Here is a 21,889-nt window from a genome sequence, read left to right on the forward strand (position 1 = left end):
AATCCTTGCATTTAAATTGTGAGCGTTAGATTAAACAACACCACGTGTCACAATTCTAGGGGCACTAACAAATCTTGAACTTGAGAGAAGAAAAATCCGGGGGGGGGGGGGGGGAGATTTTCCTTCACCACACTATGATGATCAGTGGTCATAAATGTCTGACCCCTTACTTACAAATGGTCAAATTTACTCCCCACTATTGCGTAATATCCTATCAACACCATTCTCCCTTGACCTTGGCTGAAGGAAAACAAGATCCACCCCCCCCCCCTCTCCCTTTTTTTCCATTAGAGGTTCACATCACAATCTTTTTCTTTTAGCCCTTTACTTTTGGCTTAAATGAGGCAATATGGAGTTATTATTAAGCCTAACATAGGGTTTCAAAACAAGGGGCCGACAAGATCTAATTCGAGTCCAACCGATTTTGATTCCAGATTGATTCTGCGGAACCTTAAGAACCTTTATGAATCGCCCGAGTTGGAACAGTAGGAACCATGATTAGGACAGGCCATTTCGATTTGTATTGGGTAACAACATGTGCCAATTGATGTTGGCTACATGGCTAATGACATGACAGCTACCAATAGTATGGGTGAACAAAATTAAAGAGAGATGGTTCTCATGGAAGCTAGGGAGAGCTATATATATCATGGTTGGAAACAACAAATAAACCTTTTTAAAATGAAGACTAGCATCAAGTCTTCCTTGTGATCGAGGATATGAGTATTATAGATCAGAGTCTCTTATGCATAAGTAATTAAGTAATAGTTAGAACGAAGGCCATAAACTACCTTGAGTTGGAGTTATAACACATAAAGCAATGGGTTTTTATTTTTTTTTTTAAAATTGTCTTCATGCATCTCCTCCTTTCTTTTTCGATAGATGGGACTTCCATTACAATATGCACTGTTGGTCAAACAACGGTCTAGGGATCAAACCATGGTTCCGTAGGAAAACCAATTATAAACCAATTAGGGTATTGTACACCCTGGGTTATCCCATGGTGTCCCATGGGTGCCCCATTTTAATTTTAGGGTGTCCCATGGTTTCCCATGGGAAACCCTGGTGCATCCCTATTAGGGTTTCTCCTTCCCTATTGCGTCCCATAAAATTAATTATCACAATAGGGATGGAGAAATTCGTCTCTAGTCCATCACATGGCAAGAGGGATCCATCCCATACTCGAATGCGCAGCGAAAATTAATCGATTGGAGTTTCTTTCGCATCCCATAAATATTAATAATCAATGAACAGAAGGAATTAATAAAGAACTGCTAACCTGGTGAGCCTCAAGTGTTGCTCCTCCAATAGACAGTGGTTCTTCCTCCAGTGAGCACTCCAAGCAAACAGATCTGAACCTCCAATGGTGCTACCAAGGTTCTACATGCCAATCCCAGATGCCCTCAAACTCCTCAGCACATATCTAGGGTTTCATAAACCCCAACTCTCAAACACAGGTCAGAGAAGCAAGAAGAAGAAGAGAGATCACAAGAGGGAGAGAGAGCAACAAAAAATGTAGGAGAGAGAGTGTCTGCTCCAAAAACGTGGAGAGCTCCCCTCTTCTGCTTTTTATGGTCCCCTATTTATAATAATAGGGTTAGTTAAATCCTAGATAGATTTAATAGAGCCCTAGTGAGAGTCTGACTCTCTTTCTCTCAGTCTGGCAGTTCTGTTTAAACTCAAAGTGCTACACAGGTGAAGAAGCAGAATCTAATAGGGAAAGTATTAATTAGATTCTTTATTTAATTATTAATGGATAATTACAATTAGCACCAAATCCATTAATTAAATAAAGAGCCAATTAAATTAGCAAATTCCAAATAACTCCCTATATGATAACAATTTATCATATACAACCCCCCCACTAATCAACACCATCATTATGGAATCTAGGGCATGTACACATGTACTGCCAAACCCCAATCCATAGTACATGTCCATATAAGAGCGTTTGTGCATCCGATCGGGTCCCGTAAAACTCGATAAAATACTTTATTTGAAATAACTAAAAATAATGTATCATTTTATGTAAACTAAATTTTGCAAAACCATTTCCAAAATGGTACTGGATCCAGATTCTGATCCGACCATGCACAGACAGTCTCTATCTTGGTGTTCCCCAATCGGGCAGTGGTGATCGTGTTGGATAACTCCTTCACTCACAAAGTGTTTACACATTCCCAGAACACCGGCTTTGACTCGTTTGAGTCTCAGTCATTGATGAACCAAAGAATGCGATCACACTTTGCAGTGACAGGGTTCCCTTAGGTACAGGGTGTCGATGACACATGTCTATCCCTTCCTACATCTAACAGTAATACATGAGGGAATCGACAATGCACACATCAAACATGTGAGCACTTGCATTCGTACCCTGACATCACATGTCTAGGCATACCCAATGCGACAACCATATGATAAGGGTGCCCAGCCCAAACCCTAGTCGTGACTACCATTTTAAGTATAACTTACAGACACATAATGCTCAAAAAGTTTATATTGCATGTGACAATATTAAACTAAAATGTATAAATGTTTAATACAAAGGTGAACCGGGTTGAACCGGACCGAACCGGGTTTGATGGACACACACTTGTCCAACAATCTCCCACTTGTACATCAAAACCAATTCCCCATACATTTTAAACCCATGCCCTCCATGTGTTTCTCAAACACACCTGGTGACAAACCCTTTGTCATGGCATCAGACACATTTTTCGTTGTGTCTACTTTGGAGATACTCACGTCACCCTGCTGGATAATCTCTCTGATGAGGTGATACTTTCGCTGCACGTGCTTGTTCCTCTGATGAGCCCTAGGCTCCTTAGCTTGTGCAATGGCCCCTCTGTTGTCACATAACAGGGGAATGGGGCCCTTGACAAGATCAGGAACTACTCCAGAAATGTTAGGAACTTCCTAACCCAAACACCTTATTAGTCGCATCACATGATGCAAGGTGTTCATAAAAATAGGGATCGGCTGTATATTTCTATTTTGTACTCCTCTATACAATGGCACCTCCACTCATTAGACTCGTAACGACTCACAATACCTACTGTATAGCAAACGTCTGACCTCATACACAACATAACGTACATTAGACTTCCTACTGCTGAGGTATAGGGAATCCTCTTCATCTCTTCAATGTCCGTCTGAGACTGAGGACATTGAGATCTGAAAAGACTGACTCCATGCCTGAAGGGAACACTTCCCCTCTTGGAGTTCTCCATACTAAATCTGGCCAGGACTTTGTCTATATAGGTAGCCTGTGACAAGCCTAACATCTTTTTCTGGCGATCTCTTACGAGTTTGATCCCAAGGATATAGCTAGCTTTACCAAGGTCTTTCATCGAAAACGTTGTGGATAACCACTGTTTTACTGATGAAAGGAATCCTACATCGTTACCAATCAGCAATATGTCATCTACGTATAAAACAAGAAAACATACTACCCTCCCATTGATCTTCTTGTAAACGCATGGTTCATCCATGTTTTGATCAAAACCAAACGATTTGATTGATTGATCAAACCTGATGTTCCAGCTCCTAGAAGCCTGCTTCAGCCCATAAATGGACCTCTGCAATTTGCATACCTTTCTTTCTTCCTCCAAGGAAGAGAAGCCCTCTAGTTGTTCCATGTAGATTTCCTCTTGAAGGAACCCATTTAGAAATGCAGTCTGCACATCCATCTGCCAGATCTCATAATCAAAGTGTGCTGCGATAGCCAATAAAATCCTGATGGATTTTATCATCGCTACTGGTGAAAAGGTTTCCTCATAGTCTATACCCTCTTTCTGGGTATAACCCTTTGCCACTAGTCTCGCTTTGAATCTCTCGACCTTTTCATCTGTGCCCTTCTTCCTCTTGAAGATTCATTTACATCCAATCGGCTTGACGCCAAGTGGTAGATCGACTAGAGTCCAGACCTTGTTGGAATGCATCGAATCGATTTCAGAGCGCATTGCTTCCAGCCACCTAGTGGCATCAACATCCTTTAGAGCCTTAGAGTATGTCATCGGATCATCATCCGATTCAACCGATACCATGTGGAACTCTTCCACTGTTTCCTCTTCAGTTAGAAGAGTTAGCCTGATGGGTGGTCTAATAGTCCTCCCACTGCGTCGAGGTTCCTCAGGTGTTGGTATTTCAGTGGGTATGTCACTTGGTCTCACTTATGGAAGTGACGTTTCTGAGCCATCTGATAGCTCTTTTATGACTACTGGTTCGGACCTCTGGGTCATCATTTCTTCCTCCAAAAATGTGACATGTTTACTTACAATGACCTTTTGGTCAACTGGGTTATAGAAATAATAGCCTATCGTGCCTTTGGGGTAGCCTAAGAAATAGCATCTCAAAGTCCTGGATTCTAACTTGTCTGTCTATTGCTTTCGCACATGTGCTATGCAACCCCATACCCTAAGGTGTTGAATACTAGGCTTTCGCCCTTTCCACAACTCAAAGGGTGTCTTGGCTACAGACTTAGATGGAACCCTATTCAAGATATATATCGCCGTCTCTAAAACGTACCCCCAGAAAGAAAGAGGTAGCTCACTATAAGTGAGCATCGTCCTGACCATATCCAATAGGGTCCAATTGCGTCGTTCAGATACACCATTTTGTTGTGGTGTGCCTGGATTAGTTAGCTGACTAACTATCCCTTGGGATATGAGATGTTCTTTAAACTCATCCGATAGATACTCCCCTCCACAATCTGATCGTAAGGACTTGACGCGTTTATCGAGCTGTCTTTCCACCTCGGCTTGGAATTCTTTGAATTTATCAAAGGCTTCCGATTTCCTACGCATCAAGTATATGTAACCATATCTAGAGTAATCATCGGTGAATGTGATAAAGTACTCATACCCATATCTTGCTTGTATGTTTATGGGTCCACACACGTCAGTGTGTATCAACTCCAACAGATCTATGGCTCTAGCACCTTTATTGCTAAAGGATTTCTTGGTCATTTTGCCCTGAAGGTATGACTCACAGGTGGGGAATGGTTCCACCCTTAGACTCTCTAAGGGCCTATCCCTCATCAATCTACTGATTCGGTCCACATTAATGTGACCCAATCTTAGATGCCACAGATATGTTGAGTTCACTGGAGCTGCTTTCCTGTTTCAAATCAACATTTGAAACAACATTCGTTCTAATAGGGTAATCTAGAAAATACAAACCACTTTGCATATATCCGGATGCCACAAAGGAATTATTAAAACGAATAATCAATTTAGAATTAAAGGAAAAAACTATATCCGTCCAAAACAAGTTTTGAAATTGAAATTGTCTTCCTCTTGACAGAGAGTACATAATAGCAATCCTTTAAAACTAAACTAGCAGAACTAAAATTTAAAATAAAAGTTTCCACAGTCAATGCCATGGTCTCAGCTCCAGTGCCCATCCGAAGATGCACTTCATTTCTTTCCAGGTTCTTTGTCTCCTTGAATCCCAGCAAATCATTGCAAATGTGAACAGTGGATCCACTATCCACCAACCAAGAATTGGTTGGTTCAAAAGATAAATTAGACTCATAAAGAATGTGAACATCACATGTACCTTCTTTAGCAGCCTCTATTTCATCCGGCTTCTTGTCTTTCAAAGTTGCCAGGTAAGCACGACAGTTTCTTTTCCAGTGACCCTCTTCTTGTAATAGAAGCACTTACCTTTGCCTTTATTGCCAGACTTCCCACCCTTGGCTTTCAGGGTCTTGCCCTTACTTCCCTTTTTCTTCTTCTTCCCATTTGAAGAAGGCTTTGCCTCAGTTGCATTGACCTCAGCCTTGTCCTTTGTCAAGGACGCTTCAGCCTCTACCAGTGCATTAGCAAGCTCGGTGAGCTCCATCTCCTTCTCGGACATCTTGTAGGACATCTTAAAAGGTGCGTAGGCAGAAGTGAGTGATGCTAAGATCACATCAGTCTTGTATCGTAGGCTGAAATCAGTCCCCATGGATTCTAGTTTTTCAAACAGATTGATCATTTTTATTACATGATCCATCACTGGAGTCCCCTGAGACATCTTGGAGTTATGGATTTGACTCACTGCATCAGAATGTGCGTGTGTCAACTGCCTGTTGAACAATTCAGCAAGCTTATCCATTTTACCCCCAGCAGTGCGTATATCCTTGACTGAGTCTACAACTGATTTTTCCAACCATCCTAGGATATAGAGTAATGCCTTGGAATCCCTCATCAGGAACCCTTGCATCTCTTCATTTGCCTCAAAATCGTTCGGGTCGGGTTGAGGAGGAACTTGTTCATCTAGAACTGTGTACAGTCCTTCAGCAGTCAGGAGCAACTTAATGCTCCGGTACCAATCAACATAGTTTGTACCATTAAGTTTGTATTCGCTAATGAGTGTTAACATGTTGGAATTAACGGCAGCCATCGTATATTAATCTACACATGCACAAGTAAATAACCACATGCTAATTAATGACCATTGAAAATAATAAATTGAGCACACACACATCAATGGTCTTTCATGATTTGGGTTTTCCTCATAACCCAAAAGATGAATTAGATACCTACAACCCTTGCATGCATAACTTACCCTGTCGGGAGTCATTATACACACCATGGTAGTGTGGACTAAGCTGTCCGCCTCATGGGCTTCCAATATTTTTGGCCACCTGGGTGTCATGTCCAGATCCTGTCGGCTGACATACACCCAAGTCATGTACTTAGCTATTGCATTAGTTAGAATCATGGAATCGTGAACGATGGCCCACTGTCGCAGTGCCCTCTCACTATCCATACCCTAACATATCTAGATGGAGGTAAATATAGATAAATGCGTGACAGAGGTCCTGGCAATGCCCTGTCGGCTTATGCGGGGTCATGTCACACATTTTCTACATTTATCTTCAATAGGAGGCCATGGACATGTCTACCGATTAAGACTTGTCCATATCATACATGTATTGTGAATAAAGAGGGATTAATTAACTCTCACATACATGGATAGATTTAAATAACATAATTAATCAACATTAATTAAAAGTGATTATGGGATGGCGGCATTTTTATCAGAAGTAATTAAAGAACCCTCCCAATAAAAATAAAACTAATAACTTTGGGTGCATTTATCATGCCATGGATGCCACGCCTCGATCATCTCCTCCGCCCGATCACGTCTTCAAAGTAGGTGACTTGCATCTCCATAAGCTTTGAGCGTCACATGTGGATCACCATCTACATGCCCTGGGAGTCCTAACTCCTCTAAAATTACAATGGAAACCTAGAAAAATTCTATACACTTTCCTTTCCATAATAATAAAGAAACCCCGCATGGAGAAACCAACCCACCATTTGGGCTGCCCATGGGGTGGAGTACATTTGTTTATAAAAAAGAAAGGGGGAGAAAGAGAAAGAGAGAGAAGCATCACATCCACCCATAACCCCATGTATCACATACATAAACAATCCATCCATTTATTAGAATGCCATTCCCATAATCACATCATAATATAATTTCATGCATGGGCATTAAGGCAAGTGAACCAAAAATTAAAACATGGATTCCTTCAATTATTGAACCACCACATCGCATGTGATATCATGTATCCAAGCCTATAAAATTAAAATCGCATTTTAATTGCAAGTGGATAAAGAGGGAACCTCTTCACCCATCATCATCCTCCAAAAACAAAACAAAATAATAAAATTCTGTTTTGAAAAATAATTCCCTTTTTTTTTTTTTTTAATTAAACTGGAGGGAAAACAAGGGGGGTGTTAGCAGCCCACTTGCGCAGGCTGCAGGCACTCCCTGCGCAGCCCGCAAGCCCAAGGCCCACGGGCAGCAGCCCATGGCCAAGCCCGCAGGCCTGCTGCCCATAGGCTTGCTGCCCACGGACAGCAGCCTGTAAGCTGCAGCCCGCAGGCTTGCTGCTCCCAGGCAGCAGCCCGCAAAGGGAATGCGCACATAGGCAAGCAATAGGGGGAGGGCGTGCGCAGAGGCTTGACAGCATGCGCTCCCCACCCCCACATGTAAACATGATTAAAAAAATTTAAATTAATAAAATTAATAATCACTCCTTAATTGGATACATGCTTCAATAATTGGAATAAATAAAACAAACCAAATCCATCATCACATGGGTAGGTTGTTACACTAACAACCTTGTAACTACCCATGTGCACATGGGAAGGTTGTTACAACAACCATATTCTAACCACCCATGTGCCAACTTGCATCCCACTTATGATAATCATATTAAACTATTAATTATCTAATATTCATGGGTGGAAGGTGGCTCTGATACCACACTGTTGGTCAAACAACGGTCCAGGGATCAAACCATGGTTTCGTAGGGAAACCAATTATAAACCAATTAGGGTATTGCACGCCCTGGGTTATCCCATGGTGTTCCATAGGTGCCCCATTTTAATTTTAGGGTGTCCCATGGTTTCCCATGGGAACCCTGGTGCATCCCTATTAGGGTTTCTCCTTCCCTATTGTGTCCCATAAAATTAATTATCACAATAGGAACGGAGAAATTCGTCTCTAGTCCAGCACATGGCAAGAGGGATCCATCCCATACTCAAATGCGCAGCGGAAATTAATCGATTGGAGTTTCTTTCGCATCCCATAAATATTAATAATCAATGAACAGAAGGAATTAATAAAGAACTGCTAACCTGGTGAGCCTCAAGTGTTGCTCCTCCAATAGACAGTGGTTCTTCCTCCAGTGAGCGCTCCAAGCAAACAGATTTGAACCTCCAATGGTGCTACCAAGGTTCTACACACCAATCCCAGATGCCCTCAAACTCCTCAGCACATATCTAGGGTTTCATAAACCCCAACTCTTAAACACAGGTGAGAGAAGCAAGAAGAAGAAGAGAGATCACAAGAGGGAGAGAGAGAAACCAAAAATGTAGGAGAGAGAGTGTCTGCTCCAAAAACGTGGAGAGCTCCCCTCTTTTGCGTTTTATGGTCCCCTATTTATAATAATAGGGTTTAATTAAATCCTAGATAGATTTAATAGAGCCCTAGTGAGAGTCTGACTCTCTCTCTCTCAGTCTGGCAGTTCTGTTTAAACTCAAAGTGCTACACAGATGAAGAAGCAGAATCTAATAGGGAAAGTATTAATTAGATTCTTTATTTAATTATTAATGGATAATTACAATTAGCACCAAATCCATTAATTAAATAAAGAGCCAATTAAATTAGCAAATTCTAAATAACTCCCTATATGATAACAATTTATCATATATGACCCCCCCACTAATCAACACCATCATTATGGAATCTAGGACATGTACACATGTACTACCAAACCCCAATGCATAGTACATGTCCATATAAGAGCGTCTGTGCATCCGATCGGGTCCCGCAAAACTCGATAAAACACTTTATTTGAAATAACTAAAAATAATGTATCATTTTATGTAAAATAAATTTTGCAAAACCATTTCCAAAACGGTACTGGATCCAGATTCTGATCCGACCATACACAGACAGTCTCTATCTTGGTGTTCCCCAATCGGACAGTGGTGACCGTGTTGGATAACTCCTTCACTCACAAAGTGTTTACACATTCCCAGAACACCGGCTTTGACTCGTTTGAGTCTCAGTCATTGATGAACCAAAGAATGCGATCACACTTTGCAGTGACAGGGTTCCCTCAAGTACAGGGTGTCGGTGACACATGTCTATCCCTTCCTACATCGGCCCGTAATACATGAGGGAATCGACAAAGTAGATTCTTCGCCAATGCACACATCAAACATGTGAGCACTCACATTCGTACCCTGACATCACATGTCTAGGCATACCCAATGCGACAACCATATGATAAGGGTGCCCAGCCCAAACCCTAGTCGTGACTACCATTTTAAGTATAACTTACGGACACATAATGCTCAAAAAGTTTATATCGCATGTGACAATATTAAACTAAAATGTATAAATGTTCAATACAAAGGTGAACCGGGTTGAACCGGACCGAACCGGGTTTGATGGACACACACTTGTCCAACATGCACAACTTTCTTGCCCCTAACAGGATCCATAAAGAGTTCCTTAATTTTCATCACTTATTAGCTTAAGAAGATGTTCCTCATTAATTATGCACTAGTGAGCCCCTCATTTCCCGAAACCTCTAATTCTGCAGTTATATATAGGCATTTCAATGTCTTTAATTGGCTGCACTGACAACAATTGCTTTTTCCAATTGCATGAAATTGTGAATTAAGAAAATTAACACTATGGCTGCTGTCTGGTTTTTGAGGGTACGTGGAAGTAGGACTACTCTCCAACTAACAAGTGACTCGCCAATGGATCCATTACACTCCATCCATATTATGAATAGTTAGTTACCTCTTGTGCCAATGAAGCTGGCACCATCTCTACTACTTGTTCTTCTTGGTTCAAATTTGTAGGCATAGTCTTGCCATCACTTTATCCTAACAAAAGTGTTCAAGAGGGTTTCAGCCGAAGTTGGACTTGCTGGTCGCTTCTCTCTGTCAGGGCTAGCTTCCAATCTTCACAGGAGAGTTTGATGGCTCAACACAAGTTTTATTGGATGTCTAGTTCCTTTACTTTCCCATGGTTTGGGGAGCAACATGTATTAGTCTTTGCCCTAATTGATTTTGCAGCTAGCATCCACAGAATGTGCTTTCGGAGAAAAATGAGACTCTGCAGTTTCTCTTTTCTTTAACTTCTCTTGTCATGCCTTGATAGTTCAGAATCCCACATAAAGGGTTGAATGCTTGACCTTCTTCTTACTTGAGTTCACTGCATTATAAGGTAACTTCTCTTTATCAGGCATTGACTGAATTGTCGTCTTCTTGCTTGTTCGATGACGTACAGAAGTTTGGGCGTGCAGTGTTGTTCAAAATTTCCATCAATTAATCATTCATAACCTATGTTTCAGACCTTTATTATATGCTATCTATCAAGCACTTCAACTCAAGTCTCAACACCAAAAATCAAAATGCCATTCTAAGGATGAAATGGGATCAGACTTTGAACACGTACAAAAGATATATGACTCAACAAACTGGATTCCTTACATTGATAATCCCTTCCATCTGAAACATATTTTCCTCAAACTATGCACCATATTTTTATTCTTACAGCAAAAAAGGAGGTGGGATCATCCATTCCATCACAAAATTAAAATACATACTTCAATTTATGATAATTGCTTTCCTCAATAATTACTCTCCATAGTTGTTTTTTCTATAGATTAGATTAAAATTGGTACTGTGCTTCCTTCCACATGACATCAGAACCCCTAAACAGATTCTTGCTTAAAAAGAAAGAAAACAATTAAGAGGCAAAATGTTCAAAACACATTTAGGACTTTTTCTACAGAAATTTTGAACTCTTTTTCTTTATTCTAAGAAATTTTAAAGCTTGACAAACTTGTATCAATTCATTACTCCTTGAGGATATAATAGGGAAAGACTAGTTTCTTTGTGCAACCACATGGATATCTTATACATGTGAGTGAGGAAATCCCCTCACATGATACCAAGAAATTTATTATCATATCTATTTATGAAGAAGCGAAGCCCATTAAGGATGGTTAGCTTCTGTCCTGCAGTTTGGGTTCAAAGGTATATGCTTGCAATGGGCTTTCTAAATGTCTATACTCTATTACTGGATCTGATTGATGCAACATAGGACATCCCACTAATTAAAATTTGCATTGTTAAACTGATAAGATAATTTGATTTCAGATAGTGTGACCAAAGATCCTACTTCAGACCATAAACATGGCTTCCCATCTCACGGAACAGTGCTTAATCTGTACCATTTGACTAGTGGCCATACGTGACTGTGGACTCTGTTGGTAGGATCATGAGATGAAGCTCAGACACCCACAAAATTACATCGAACAATCAAACCACACAACAAGCCAAAAATGAAAAAACACCAGAAAACTCAACGTCTCTCATCCCACATTGCACATGTGTCATCCTTATCTTCTACCAGAGAATCTTGTGAAGACAGTTGTAATGTTCCTTGTATATCACAAATCAATCCTTGTAAATCATCCACCAATTCCTAACCTTTGGCTCAATTAGTTTAAGTAATTCCTTGTCCTAATCAGATGTTTACAAGGCTATAAAAGCCACCTCTTGTAATTAGATAGTCATTGAGAATATACAATATCTTTCACCATTTTCCATTATCGTATCATGGTATCAGAGCAAGAAATCTGATCCATCTATCCCAACTTCGATCATGGTGGGGAATGAATATGTTTTAGCCTGCTTCACCCATTCCTCAATATGTTGATCCATTTAATAACCCATACACTCTTCATCATTCTGACAGCCCCACGGCTGTTCTTGTTTCTCCAGCTTTGAATGGAAACAACTACAACACTTGAGTACGAGCAATGAAGATGGCCTTACGAGCCAAAAATAAATTGGGCTTCGTCGAACCGTTTTTCTCAGCCAAATACAACGAAAATATTTCAAATCAAGCAAGACATCATGCACTTAAAGCAACATAGTCTCTCAGTTACAGTGTACTTCATAAAACTAAAGAGCCTTTGGGATGAATTGTCATCCTATGTTTCATTGCCAGATTGTCGGTGTGGATCCTCCCACAAACTCACAGAGTTTATACAACAAGATTATGCCATAAAATTTCTATAGGGTCTTCATGACTCATTTGCTCCTTTAAGAAGCCAGGTCCTTCTTCAAGAACCCTTGCCGTCTGTTGCAAGATTATACTCCTTAGCTTTGCAAGAAGAGAAACAACGAGAGATTTCGACATCCCTGATCAAGCTAGAGGCCTCTGCTTTTTCTACCAAAGGTTTTCCATCTTTTCAAGGGCAAAAGAAGCGACCACACTATTCTCACTGTAATATGGATGATCACACTGTCCAGACTTGTTATAAGATTCATGGCTACCCATTAAAGAAGGGTGATGTTGCAAATCACTGTGACCATTGTGATAGAGATGGCCACACTAAGGCTAGTTGTTACAAACTCCATGGCTATCCATCAAAGAAGCCTACATCAAATCCAGCCCAACCCCAGGGTTTCCAAGCCACGGGTCCCCTTGATAATGAAAATCAGTTTGCAAACCCTGCTTTAAGCTCTAGCACTTCTGTAATATCAGCAGATCAGTATACACAAATTCTTGCAATTCTTCAACAAGGTAGTCATCAGCCCGCTGTTCATCTTGCAGGTAAAACGCTCACGTCCATTACCTCTAATACCCACGATGATTGGGTTATAGATTCTGGTGCAAATGAGCACATATGCGCTTCCACCGGCTTTCTTAATTCTCTTACAAATAGTTCCACATCTGTTACTGTCCAGTTACCAAATGGATCTCATGCTTCTATTTTCCATGTTGGATCTATTAATTTCTCACCTGATTTTCATTTACAAAATGTATTGCATGTTCCTTCTTTCAAGTTCAATTTGTTGTCCATCTCTAAAATAACCAAGTGTCTCAACTGCTCGGTCACATTCTTCCCTGATTTTTGTATCTTTCAGGACCTGTCCACGCGGAACACGATTGGACTGGGACATGTTCGTGATGGGCTTTATTATCTCACCAAACCAACAACATTGCTTTGCACATCTCCTCCATTTGACATTTGGCATTGGCGGCTTGGTCACCCTTCATCTGTAAAACTACGTACCATTGCTCAGTTGGACTCCTATGTTGCTCCTTCCCATTCAAATGTTTGCACTATTTGCCCATTGGTCAAGCAAAGTGGATCTCCTTTTCTTTAAGCACTACACTTACTACTTCACCTTTTGAATTAATTCATTATGAGATTTGGGGTCGATTTAATAAACCAAGCTTATCTGGTTCCCATTATTTTTTAACCATTGTGGATGACTACACATGATGCACTTGGCTTTATCTCATGAAGTACAAATCTGACACAAAAGGTCTTCTAAATGCCTTCTTTGCCATGATTTTCAACCAATACCAGCTTTGTGTCCAAAAGGTTCGATCTGATAATGGCAAGGAATTTCTTGACAAACATCTCCAAGCCTCGTTTCACGCCCTTGGAATTCTCCATCAAACTAGTTGTGTGGGTACTCCACAACAAAATGGGGTCGTTGAACGTAAGCATATGCACCTACTTGAGATTGCCCATGCTCTTTGTTTTCAGGGAAACTTACCTATTTTTTTCTGGGGGAAATGTGTCTTAATGGCTGCCTATCTTATTTACAAACTACCCATGCCTATAATTTCTGGCAAGACACCCCATGAGATGTTACTCCATACCCCCCGTCCTATAATCACTTTCGTGTTTTTGGTTGCCTTGTCTTTGCCCATAATCATTCACCTCATCGTGACAAGTTTGATGCACGCTCTAAGCCCGGTATTTTCATTTACCCTTTTGGCCAAAAAGAATACCGAGTCTATGATTTAGAGACCAAAATCATCTACACTTTCCGTGATGTTATTTTTCACGAGACCACTTTCCCATTTCGTGGCATCCCTGATCCTTCTCCATCTTCACAACCTATTCTTCCTAATCCCATTCCCGACCACTTTGCCACTCCTTTTGACATTAGTTCCATGATGATGGTTGATTCCCAACCATCTCCGTCGCCAACCCCAACTCCATCATCACCTTCACCTGTGTAGTCTTCACCGGCTCAGCCCTCACCACTAGAACCCACTATTACCCACCATATTGCTCCACACACCACTCAATGCCAATGCCGCCCACCAGCTTATCTTCACGATTACCAGCGTAATAATGCCTCAACGACTGTCCCTTTCCTGTCGGAACCTCATACAGGTACTGCCCATTCCCTCTCTCATTTTTTATCGTATGAGCATTTATCTCCTCCTTATCGTACTTTTTTATCCTCTGTTGACTCTGTTGTAGAGCCTACTAGTTTTGCTCAGGCTGTCCAGGATCCTAAATGGTGTGAGGCTATGACCGCAGAAGTCACTGCTCTTGAGCGCAATAATACCTAGTCTATCACTACCTTGCCCCTGGCAAGATACCCGTCGGTTGCAAATGGGTCTACAAAGTGAAATTTTGCCCTGACGGGACAATTGAGAGATACAAGGCTCATCTCGTTGCTAAAGGCTTCACACAAACTGAGGGGCTTAACTACCATGAAACTTTTGCCCCCGTTGCTAAACTCACAATCGTGCTTTGCCTTCTAGCTATCGCTTCCATTAAACACTGTTCTCTTCATCAGTTGGATGTGAGCAATGCCTTTTTGCATGGGGATTTACATGAAGAAGTATACATGACTCTTCCCCTGGGTTATTGTAAACAAGGGGATCGTCGTATTTGTCATCTCCACAAGTCCCTCTAAGGGTTAAAACAAGCAAGATGTCAATGGTTTGCCAAATTGTCCACCGCACTAACTGACGCTGGCTACAACCAATCCATAGTCGATCATTCTCTTTTCACCAAGATCGGGTCCCATGGTTCAACTTTTGTGCTTGTTTATGTGGATGATCTACTTATTATAGGAGATAATCCATCTGAGATTTCTTCCTTAAAACACCACCTTCAGAATGTATTCCACATTAAGGACTTGGGGCCTCTCCAATACTTCCTTGGGGTTGAGGTTTCTCATATTGGTGAAGGAATTTTTCTATGTCAGTGCAAGTACGCTTTGGACATTTTGGATGATATGAGCATGCTCGCTTGTAGACCATCTCCCACTCCCATGGAGCAACATTTAAAACTTGATCTCACTGATGGTTACCTTTTGTTAGATCCATCCACTTACCAACGACTTGTGGGGCATCTCCTATACCTCACCTTAACTAGACCTGATCTCACCTATTCGGTGCAGGTCCTCAGTCAGTTCATGCAGGCCCCTCGAACGTCACATCTAAATGTTGCTTTACATGTTTTGCATTATATTAATAGTTCTCCGGGATATGGCATCTTCCTATCTGCTAGTAGATCTCTCCAGCTCCATGCTTTTGCAGATTCTGATTGGGCTAGTTGCCCGTTCACTCGCCGATCCACCAGTGGTTATTGCATTCTCCTTGGCAATAGTCCTATCTCGTGGCGGTCCGAGAAACAAACCACTGTGTCACGTTCTTCGGCAAAATACGAATATCGGGCCATGGCTCATGCCTCATGCGAGGTCCAATGGCTTCTTTATCTCCTTGCCGACTTAGGTATTCCCCATCCTGAATCGGCCATTCTCTACTGCGACAATCAGGCCGCATTACACATTGTCGCCAACCCGGTCTATCATGAGCGTACTAAGCACATTGAACTTGACTGTCATTTCGTTCGTGAAAAGATTCAGCATGGTCTAATCCGGTCGGCTCATGTTCGCACCTCACGGCAACTCACTGATGTATTCACCAAACCTCTGGGTCAAGCCCATTTCTGTGAACTCATTGGCATGTTGGGTGGGTTGACTATCTCTTCAACCACCTCCAACTTGAGGGGGGCTATTGGAGAAAATCTTGGAGCAGATTCAGTGTCATCCTTATCTTCTACCAGATAATCTTGTGAAGACAGTTGTAACGTTCCTTGTAAATCACAAATCAATCCCTGTAAATTAGGGCTGCAACAGGGTTGGGTTGGGCCGGGCTTTTTAAAACCCTAGCCCAACCTTGAGTCCCCTTAGCTGGGCCCAGGCCCGCCCTGACCCTGACTCAGGGCCTAAATACTTTGACCCTAACCCTAACCCTGACGGGCCAAGCCCAGCCCAAGCCCGCCCTGATTGGGTCAGGCTTGACCTATTGGCCCTGCAATAAGCAAATTAAAATAATAAGTGTTAGGAAGATGTGAAAGAGGAGGCTTGAACCAAAGATCTCCTGGTAGCAATTGGCTTTTATGCACCACAAATTACCAAGTGCGATAGGTACTTGTTTGTATATATAATAACTTATATTTTTTAATAAATAAAGAATTTTCTACATGGCCAAAATTCAGGGTCTAAATCGGGGTTGGGCTGAGCCCGAGGTCTCAACCTGACCCGACCCGACCCTGACTCAGGGCCAGGAATTTCTGGCCCTAACCTGCCCTCAGGGCCAGAAATCTTAGCCCAAGTCCTGTTTGGGCTCAGGGCTGGTTCGGGTCGACAGGGCTAAACTTGCAGCCCCATTGTAAATCATCTACCAATTCCTAACCTTTAGCTCAATTAGTTTAGGTAATTCCTTGTCCTAACCGGATGTGTACAAGGCTATAAAAGCCACCTCTTGTAATTCTTTGGAGGCCGGAACTTTAGAAAGGACCCTTGAAGAATATTGCCAGGAATTAAACAATTTATTTCTCATCTTTCTCCGGATCCGGAGAAAATTCGGGATGAAATCCAGACCGCTCTGGAAGGGTCTTCAAAGAGACTGCTCAACTGGGATATTCCCATTTCGGAAGGACGAACATGGGGAGAACTCGCGGCATTCATTCATGGGGATTCGACAGATGTCTCCTATTTGCAAGCAATCTAAGTCATTGAGAATATACAATATCTTTCACCATTTTCCATTATCGTATCACAAATAGAAAGAGAAAAACTCAGGCATCTACAGAAGAACATCAAGGAAAGAGACAATGCGGGAAATAAAAAAGCCCCAAGACGTTGTCTAACTCTCAAATAACTTGAGATCGATTCAACCAAAGTTAAGAGTTGTTCCAAGTGGGGAGGGGGGTAGGAAGAAAAACTTCAAGGTCAAGCTGAGAAAATAGCTTTACTACCTGGTTTTCAGGCCGAACCCATGCTTCATCGATCCATTCTAGGTGAACCTGTAAATCCGATCTTTTAAACTTGATCTCTTCGTTGGTGTTGTGGAAGAAGACTGAAAATCTAGAGTCTTCAATAATCTTCAACCTCCGCCCCCTCTCTGAAATGGGCCTGCACCATTTGCGCAGGCCACCATGTATAGATTGAAGCATGAATATGCCTATAGGCCATCACGTATAGATTGAAGCAATTAATGAGCTGGTCTGGGCCCCCAATATCAGCTTATTAAACAATATGCTAATGCCAACCCCAAGGTGGGGTCAGGCCCATGTAAGGAATGGAATATGTACGTGGATGGGCCACATGTTCAAAGTTGGAAGTCCAGGTCAGCTTTAAACAGGTTTTTGGTTGGAATGTTCTCCAATTAATTCTACTTCTTTATTATGTTTCAAAGTTTAAATCAAATGCTTAATTAGAAGCTTGTCTAATTATCACTAATACACCCTTCTTATCTACTTGAATCCTCTTTTGACAAGTCTTGTGTGTCCACTTTTCATGGTCATTTGACTGTATTCAAATGAAACCATTAAACTAAATGGAGGCTCGTTTGGATTTGGTTTAGCAGAGTTAATTAATTAAGCTCAAGTATGATGTGAACCTCTAAGGATCAAAGCACACATAAAAACCCAAACGAACCGATATAATCGTGGGCCATAACAAGCTCCAACCCAATTTATTGGGTTACAACAAGGTGTTAAGTAAGCCCATGTCTTTAATGGGCCCTGGTCTTACATGCAATGATCACTAGTTGACGAGCCCATTCTCTTCTCTTTAAATTACTAAGTTTAGAGCACAGTTTGTAATCCGTAGTTTAACCCAATACCTAGCGCATCAGCCATGTCCATTTTGGGAGGCATAATAATAAGAGTTGTGAACTTCAATGTTACTGGTAAAGGCTGAACTCGGTTTAATCTAGGAATTGTTATTGGTGAAGCCTGATCTCAGTTCTAATTCAAAAAGTACTGTTGATACTTCGGCGGGGTGTTTCGTTCGTCAAGATCTTCGATTTGATATGTAATTCGCCTTGTGTTGGTTTGTAACTCAAACCAGACTGGGTGGATTTCTGCTATGGATGTAGCCTACCTTCTTGGGGGTGAACAACGTAAAAACTCTGTCTTGTGTGTGTGCTTTCTCCTTCCCTTTGTTTTTCTTCTGCAAATTGCCATTCTACTGTGTTGTTTTCCTAGCAGGAAATATTGTTCATTTTTCCCCAGCACAGGCAATCCTAGAGACCCTAGAATCCCTTTTTTTATTTTTTATTTTTTGAGACAATTATATTGGGTGCAGTTTTCTACTTTCGGGGATTTAGGGTTTCTCTATCTTGTAATGTGTCTTAGTAATTTCTTCATTAAATAGTGGAAGTTATGGTTTATTTCTCTACCATGGACGTAGCCCATCTTGGGTGAACCAGATAAACCATTATGTCATAATGCGGCAAGAGACGATCGATGATGTTGTGGTCGATACAATCCATGTCTTTGGAAGTAGAGTTCCTAATCAGTGCTGCCAGAATACTTCCTACTAGAAACTGAGGCTTGGGGCCATGAACTCCTTGCTTGTCCATGATTTTCTGGTTTCGTCTTGGGGTTAACCAGTAACAGGAGATGGTTATGTAAGCAATTCTTTGGAAGAAACTTACCAAGGTAGCCAATACAGTTAGCATCAAAATTATCTCCATGGATGATCTTTCACAAACAGAGAAAGAAACAGAGAGATTGAGAGATGGAAAGAGAGAGAGAGAGGAGTGATTCTGGGCTTGCGCTTGACACTCCCTCCCCCAAATATCTATTTATATAGATAGACACAAATAAATTATGCACGTTGTTATTCTTATTCAATTTATTTTAAATGTGGTTATAATCGTTTATTTATAGTTGGGGAAAGAGGACGCCACTCGGTCGTGCAATGCATGCCGTCCCTGCACCCAAACACAAGGGTATGCAAAATGATCGACGCACCCCTGGTCATTTCCATCTTTCCAGGGGAGGTGCAGCAGTCATTACGCGTGTCCTTGTGTCTGGGCACAGCGGCAGTGTGTGCTGCGTGACCGGGTGGCGTTCTTTCTCTCATATATTTGTCTAACAGTGGTGGTTTACATTACAAAGTTAATGGGGGCACAAGAGTTGCTCTGGTGGTTTGTGCATCCCTTGTCCCCCATCCCATATATGTAGTCTGTGGCTTAGTTAGTAAGTTTGGTGGCATTTAACTATGTCAGACGGCAATAATACTTTTCAAAAAGTGTATTTATATGTTAAAATATATATATTTTTTTCAGTTAAACGTTTGTATACATGTATAATACACGCATTTAGTAGGGTCCGTGGTGGCCTTGAAAAAAAAAAAGGGAAAGAGATCACTGCCTGGGCCTCTAGGGCCAAAAAGAAACAGAAGTATATGGGCTGGAGTTGGGCCTAGAGATTCTTAGATTTTCAATAGAAAAGCCCCAATGCAATTCAGATTCAGTAACTAAGACATTACTACAAAATGAGTGAAACTGAAATCAATTGATCTCATTTTAAGGAGATGAAAGCAAAACATATCCTTCTTAAGTCATAATTCACAGCCCAAGTTTGAATATTTTTTTCTTCTTTTTTCCCCATCACCTAATGTTTCTTCTCTTCTTTGTTGGACTCTATTTTTGGCAGCCAATAGCAGGTAATATCTTCTGAAACAATATGTTTTCTCACAGTAAAGTGTTCCTGCAACTTCTTCTTAGTACCAGTTACTAATTTCGTAATACTTTGGCTGTGTTTGGTATGAATTTTTGGAAGGCATTCTAGGTCGATTTTGTATTTCCAGACAATAAAAACAACTATCTTTATCATCCGAGAATGTGAAATCGACATGGAATGCGTTCCAAGAATGCATACTAAACACTGCCTTTGTCTCCATCATGACTTGCCACATAACCAACCATGAGTGAGTCTATTTACCAAAAAAAGGAAAAAAAGAAAAAAGAAAAAAGAAAAGAACTATGAGTGAATTCATATGATAGAAGTCCTCCCAACCATCTCATTCATTATGTTTAAAACATTTTTCTAATTAGTTTTACTATTTTTTTTAGACTGAGCCTCACCCATTAAGATGAATGGAATCCTCGATCACAGTGACACTTTCTTGTCCACCCAAGTCTGCCACATGACAAGAAAACATGACTTCATGACAGAATATATTAAATGAGAAGTAATCTAATAATAATAAGGGTCGATGTTCTCTGTGCCGCAGTGCAGGCTATGCCCAGACACATAGGGAGGCATTTCCACCATTTAGAGGGGTGGGACGATCATTTTGCCCACCCCCATGTGTCTGAATGCAGCCTGCACCCCTGGCATAAATAACCTTTTCCCTAATAATAATATTGATAATGTCGTTGCTCGATCATATAATACCCTTTACATGTAATGATTTAGCATATAATGTTTGGTAGATAGGGAGAAAATGAGAAATGGACTATAAAAGACTAAGGTAGCCATTCTATTACATAGTTCAAGGTGATGATATGAAGGAGAAGACCATCACTTAATGCCTCACGGGTTCTCCCAAAGTAATCTTGCTATTAATTAAGGGTGCAAGTTTGGCCCAGTGATTCCAAACCAACCCTGGTCAACCCTGAGCTGGAATAGGGTCTGGGTTAGATTTTTCAACCTTGAGGGCGGGCTAGGGTTGGATTTTTTAGCCTGAGGCAAAGGCTAAGCCCGGCTTGGCCCAGCCCAACCCTGAATTGTATGAGGCTTTGCAAATAATTATGTGCTTAACCATGTGTTGAGTATGTTTGACCTAACTGTATGATTTTCCAAGGTAAAAGAGCCCTTGACCTGTTCGAAACAAAAATAAATAGGAACATAGTTCCGATAAAGGGAACCCAAGGACCATATTCTTCTCCAATCTGAGTTTTGCTCAAGTCTCAAATGAATTCAAGGACATATTCAAAGAAATTCTGACTGTCGGGTGGAATGGTTTGTGGATTCCGAGCAGCTACAATGGCTGAACCTAATGAGATAGCAATTACGACCCAAGAAGGGCATGAACTTGGACACTTCCTATTTGCAAGGATAATCAAGGTAAGGGTCAATCAGGGCCAATTTGGCTCGGGCTAGGGCGGGCTTGGGTTGAGCTGGACTGAGTGCGGCAAGGTTGGGCTTGAGTTGAGGTTTTCAGGCCTTGAATCGGGGCCAGGATGGGTCTGGGCTAAGCTAAGGGGATCCAAGGTTGGGCTAGTG

At 41.3% G+C, this 21,889-nt stretch overlaps 1 long non-coding RNA gene across 1 annotated transcript; it reads right to left on the reverse strand.

Annotated features, from left to right (window-relative positions):
- Positions 1-10,745: 10,745 nt before the first annotated feature.
- Positions 10,746-21,646, reverse strand: LOC122646717. Its single transcript, XR_006330678.1, has 3 exons — positions 21,540-21,646; positions 14,105-14,108; positions 10,746-10,756 (listed from the first exon to the last, which is right to left on the reverse strand). It is a non-coding gene; the product is annotated as an uncharacterized LOC122646717 (long non-coding RNA).
- Between the last annotated feature and the right edge of the window lie 243 nt (positions 21,647-21,889).

The sequence above is a fragment of the Telopea speciosissima genome, chromosome 11, assembly GCF_018873765.1.
Source record: "Telopea speciosissima isolate NSW1024214 ecotype Mountain lineage chromosome 11, Tspe_v1, whole genome shotgun sequence".
In the NCBI taxonomy this organism is placed as follows: Eukaryota; Viridiplantae; Streptophyta; class Magnoliopsida; order Proteales; family Proteaceae; genus Telopea; species Telopea speciosissima.